The following is a 6,000-nucleotide window of genomic DNA, read 5'->3' as shown; positions in this document are numbered from 1 at the left end:
AGAGCTAATACAGCACGTCATTGCTAACAGCACACAGGAGTTGAAGGTTTCTGCTAAACTTAAAAGCTTCTTTCAGATTATTCATATTCCTCCAATAAGCTTCACCTCTTTTACTCGGCATAAACGAACCTCATCCCTTGAGCTGTGCTCAACATAAATCAAACCTATCACATTAATGTCAATAGGAGTTATTCACACCCACGAAGAGACAAATAGCCCTTTCAGTTCTTTTTGTGCACACAGAAATCTTGAAGTATTATTTTAATGCTGCAATTTAATGACAGATCTCATTTGTGTCGTCAGACCTGTTCCTCCTTCCTCCTCTTTCAGATGATACAAAAACAACCCAGAGCTGCTTTTTTGAAACAGTCACATAACCAGCAATACGTTACTAGATGTGTCCTTTTCCTTTTTTCCTTCTCTTTTTTTTTCATACAAATACAACATCACAGCAATTTCACTCACTGTGAAAATAATGCATTTCTCGTATCAATATTGTTTTGGGAGTAAATTGTAATTTAGCTACTTTCTGCTAACAGCTGCAGCTGCAAGGCTGAAGCCAAAAGGTAGCACACACATTTTTGACAAAAGCAGATAAGATTTTTCATAGGGTGGAGCACACGTCTAAGACAAGGTACATTGATTGCAGTAAGAGAATGTGGGTCTGCTCTCCTGGACAGTGCCTCTGACAGTGATTTGCTGCCTAATCTAGAGCTCATCTAACCTCACCTGCAACACTTTTGTCCTGTGGATGTTATACATCCCTTCTGGGTTATTCTGCATCACCAGTCTTATCCAGCACTCCAGATATCACAGGTGGGAAATGCAAAGGGAAACCGTCTAGAGGACAAACCTCATCTTGTCCCAGGAGGGGGAAAATTTGCTGCCAGCGAAGCTGCCTTAAGCTGTCCTGCCTGAGCTTTCTGGTGTGCAGGGTAGAGAGTTGGTTCTGCAACTTCAGGGCCTCAAACCTAAATCAAGTTTCTATAGCCAGCAGCAATGTAAAAGCTCTCTCCCCTACATGTCCTCAAACATAGAGGATAATATTTCATTTAATACAAGTATCTACATGTTCCAGTAGTTAGAATTCATACTGTCTTACTCCTGTTGAACGCAGTTGGTATACTTAGGTGGAAAATATTTAGAGCTCCAGGAGTACAGCAGCACTCTGTTACTGTGGGAAGTCTAAGTGGTCCTGGCTGCTTTGTGCAAACTCCATCTGTTGGGAGGCAAGATCCCCTATCGAGCCTTGCAAGCTAATCACATTAGCTGTCACTCTGAAAATACAAGTGAAAGCATTGGTTTTGGTCTTACGGTCCCTGACATTGCTAGGGCCCACTTCTGCCATAAAACCAGAAATGGGTAGCCCTGATATAGATTCCAACAATCTCAGTTTTATTTATAGGTAATCTGCTTTATTCATTTATTATCCCTGTTTTTATAAACATAAAACATTTTTGGTTGTTAAAGAGAACAAACACAATCCCTTGTGGAAGACAATAAACATAATAAAATGAATCAGTGTGCAAGTAAAGCATCCTTTGGTTGGATGCTCTTTTATTTGCATCTTTGTGATATGAATCTTTGTCTTCCTGCTCTGATGAAAGACGATTTCATTCTCTCTATCTCTCTTTTTTCCCTCTTCCTCCTGCACACTCTCCATTAGCACCATCCAAATCCCTCACATTGCATTAGAGGCTCATTTTATTTATAATTAAGCAGTGATGCAGTCATATGTATTGTTGCATTTGAAAGATGCTCTCAGCTATGTTGGAAAGCTGGAGATTCTGAGCAGGGTGCATTAAGGTTAATTACCTAATAATTTACAGTATAAAATGCAGCTGCAGACACTTTGATTTTCACTAATTGTAGCACTGAACAAAGTAAATAAGAATTTGCTCATATTCCAGCACTGTGACTGTGGAAAAAAAAAACCCTTTATGGCACTTATGATGTCCTTTCTTTCTCCTTGGCTTCAGTGGCACATGAGCAGCCTTCAGTAGGGTATCGTCCAGAGTACTGGATTCTCACCATATTCGTTTTATAATGATTTTCCTTTCTTAATACAATTCAGATGTCAAATGTAGACCAGCTGACTTTTATTGCATTATAGGATATGAAACGTGTTATGCTATAGAGGCAATACTAATAGGGTTTGATGGTGTTGGAAAGACAATTTTGAGGGTCTGAGGACAAAGTGGAAAGACGTGAAGCCAGGAGCATGAACTGAGAGCTAGAGAAGCTCCTGAGCTACAGGATCTTGCTCTCTTAGCTGAGACTGTACAACAGCGTATGTTCCCAGTCTCCAGGTGGTATAAATCTGTGTAGCTTCACTGAATTCATAAAAATGGGCAGAACGCTAAATGTGAAGAGAGACATGCTTAATTGTTCAAATAAGTATATGCCATTCATCCTGTAAGTCTCCTGTCATCACTGTGTGTGTTTCATGATAACTGGGACCAAAAGTGCAGCCCTCGCTCACGGTCATCCTCTTGAAGATATTCTCAAATCCAGGAGTATGGAGAGATAACATTTCCAACTCCCACTTCACGTCTTGCTGACGGCTTTTTTTAGTGATTCTCAGATGAATATAATCAGCTCAGCTCTATAGGACAACTTGGAGCAAAAGGACTGGGAGAAAGCATATTGAGCAAAGACAAATATCTACAAGGGAAAGGATGATAACCTGCAGACCAGCCTCTGTACCTGTCCTGTCTTATCTCCAGCAAAAATATTCAGTAATTCATGTTGCCATGATAATTTGTTAGGATCTTACTCTGTCAGAAATAGATAGTTTGGTTCATGCGGGGGTTTTTATGTTAGAAGTATCATTTGGAGTTTAAATGTTCCATGACATGTAGCAGCATAATTTCCGATATATTAGTTCAACTCGTACTATAGTTTTCCTCTTAATTCTCCTGTCATGAATTTTACCCCTTTGCATAGCACCAGTGCAAGGATTTTGTGTCTCTGCATTCCCAGTTAACCCACCCCTCTCTACAGGAGTGAACTTTATTCAAGAGTTTTGGGAAGGGGCTTTTTGGTTTCTTTTTTTCTGGTGCTGACTATGTAGAGTAGCTGGGAAAGAAATTAGGATATTTTTGGATACTATAAATAAATGCATTTCACACACTGTGGCAAGCTTACAGATCTTTTCTATTAGGTGTAAACAGTGTGCAAAAGCATTAATTGCATTTAATAAATATTAATGTTTTTAACAATGAGCCTCACCAGCTTTCCAGATTTCTGCGCTCAGGTAAAAGCAGCACACAGAAGCAGTGAACAGCAGAAACTGAGAAACACCTCAGGAGACGTCAGCCTTTCTTTACAGAAAGCATAAAAAGATCAGACTTCAACATTTCATGCTACAGATGGTCGAATGCTTTGCTTTCATTTTCCTATAATTCTTTTTGGTGCTCAAAATCCACTTAGAAATTTTCCATTAAACGTTTCTCAAAAGTTTCAATCCAGAATGAAATAGGCATTCTTCTTTCAGCTGGATTCCAGTCTAATAATTTGAATTAAAAACTAGGGTCCTTTCAATTTCTTACCTGGGAAAATGGGAGTTATTTGGGGAACAGATTCCCCTCACCACTACCACTATCTAACATTTCTTACATTCTTTTAAAGAAAGTTTTAACAAAGTGAAACAAGGAGAGTGTAAAGATTTTTGGGGTTTTTGGAGTTTTTTTGTCTTCTTTTACTACAGGAAAAACTTGGCAGAAAGCAAAAAAGGGATGAGGAACTAGGGCTGGCTCAGAATGCATTCTTACTTATTAATATTTTTAAACACTCTGAATGAAAACACTTAACAGATAATAAGAGGACAGGTTTGGAGTTTTTTGGAGCTTGCTTCCTCTAGACCTTTTTCTCCAACGTCTTCTGTGGGAAAGACTTAGAAAAGTGAGACAAGGAGGAGCTCTTAATTGTTCTTAGTTGATCATAGGCTTTTAATTGTTCATCATTCCCTGAAAAATAGAAAGAGGGAAAGAGGGAATATTTTAAAAGAATAGGAGAGGCAAATCCAAAGCAGCCCAGGAATTCCAGACCATAGCTTTTATAAAACAAAACACCTGACAACAGAATGCAATAGGTGTTTCTCTCAAATAGCCAGGAAAAGGGGGGATCAAAGCAAAAGCATCAAAAATTTATTGTCAAAAAGCAGTTGTTTTAAGAGTGTTGTATTCCACTGGTGATCGCAACGCCATGCCCCCAGCAGCCTGCACCCCCAGCTGCTCCCCAGGAGGATGCTGGTGCCCCAGCACTCGGTCCAGCCTCGCCCGGCAGGAGCCACACTCCCTCATCCCAATGTCTGTTATTTATACACATAGTAACGAGCCAGATTCCATAACCCTTAGTCACTCTGAGAAGTGTTTGCACACCCAGCGAGCCCAAGATGACGACAAATTGCAACTCAGGGTAAAGAGGTGAAGATTAGGACTTGCTGATGTGCGCACAAAATTAAATCTATACAATGGTATTTTACTTAAATAAAAGTTAATATGAAAAAATAATCCAGAATGTGTATAGGGGGCCTTGAACACTAAGACCTTTGTTTTAACATATAATAAAGCTTTCACTATTAAGGATCAAAACCTACTAATTCTTGAAGATTCATTCTAAACAAAATTGTTAAACAAAGGGGGATTTATTGAGAAGAGACCTTAACAAACCAGGCAGTCACTTCATCTTTAAAATACTGTTGTTGCATCCAGTGTTGAACTGTGCAATCTTTATATTTAAAGGGAAATCAATATCATTGATTAAATAAAATAAAAGCTGCCCCATAAGAAACTATTACTAAATCTGGCTGTTGGAAAAATGCATTGTTTTTAAATCAAACTGATAAAAATCAGTGTGAGTTTCTTATAGCTAGACATGATGACTAAAATGCACAATGAGAAGCAGAGAATTACACATTTTATCAAGAAAACATATGCCCCTAGTTTGACAAAGCTTCTTACGTCCTTGCTTCTTTCTCATGCAAACAGCTCTCTGCAGCAAGCAATTTGCTGGGGGCTTTTATTTAAGTGTAACATTTTAATGGATTTTTTTTTTTTCCTCTTCCAGGAGATGCATACAGCAGTCAATCAAATTAGTGTCAAAATCCTAACCGCAATAAAATAGCCAGCTTAGTACAATTCTTGAAGGCACAGCCCTCAGATGTAGCTCTGTACATCTTCATAACATGGTCATGGGCTTCCATTCAACAATACTTACACCAAACACCTTTTATATGGGAAGGAAATTTAGCAGTGCCAGTATTGCTGACAGAACTAAAGCGCTATTTTTCAATTTTAGTAGCACCATTCCACCCTAGCACCGAATTTCTGTTTTAATAGTTTTATCAGTCTTATAGAAGCTGACATTAGATAATTAAACTGGCATCCAGATCACCAATGTAAATGTACAATGGTATATTTAAAGGCACAGAATAAAGTAAATTATGACCTAGGCTGACATAAACCAAAATTTTGTATGCAAAGTAGTTTCTCATAAATTTGTTTAAGGAAGTTCGTCATTAAAGCAACACAGTTCTTTAAAAAAACAACCTGTCTGTCAAAGATACTTCAATTATCTTTATTTTACATTGTTTTTCTTCTAGAAGTAAAAGTAAAGAAGGTGCTCAGAATGCTTTTATCTGAAGCAATAAACCTCTAGGATGTTCAAGTATAATTAATTGCATTGCTTAAAAGTAAGGCCTTCTAGCACAATATACGGGCCTTGACATTTTTGTTATGCATAAACTGTACTAGGCTTATGCCATAATTAAGCATCAGGATTATATTTTCATTACATTCTTAAAATTTTCATTACAACTAGAATGAGGAAAACTTACAACAAAAGCTAACACTTGAATAAAAAGTGATGACGCATTCCAAGACTGAAGTATATAAGAACTGAGATGATAATGTCATAAATACATTTCTTTCACATTTGTCAGAAGAGCTATTAACTTGAAAATTAAAAAAGACAGTAAATGCTCCAAAAAGCAAGCCA

This window comes from Haliaeetus albicilla, chromosome 2 (genome assembly GCF_947461875.1).
Source record: "Haliaeetus albicilla chromosome 2, bHalAlb1.1, whole genome shotgun sequence".
NCBI classification, from domain to species: Eukaryota; Metazoa; Chordata; class Aves; order Accipitriformes; family Accipitridae; genus Haliaeetus; species Haliaeetus albicilla.
Note: the sequence above shows the minus strand (reverse complement) of the source record.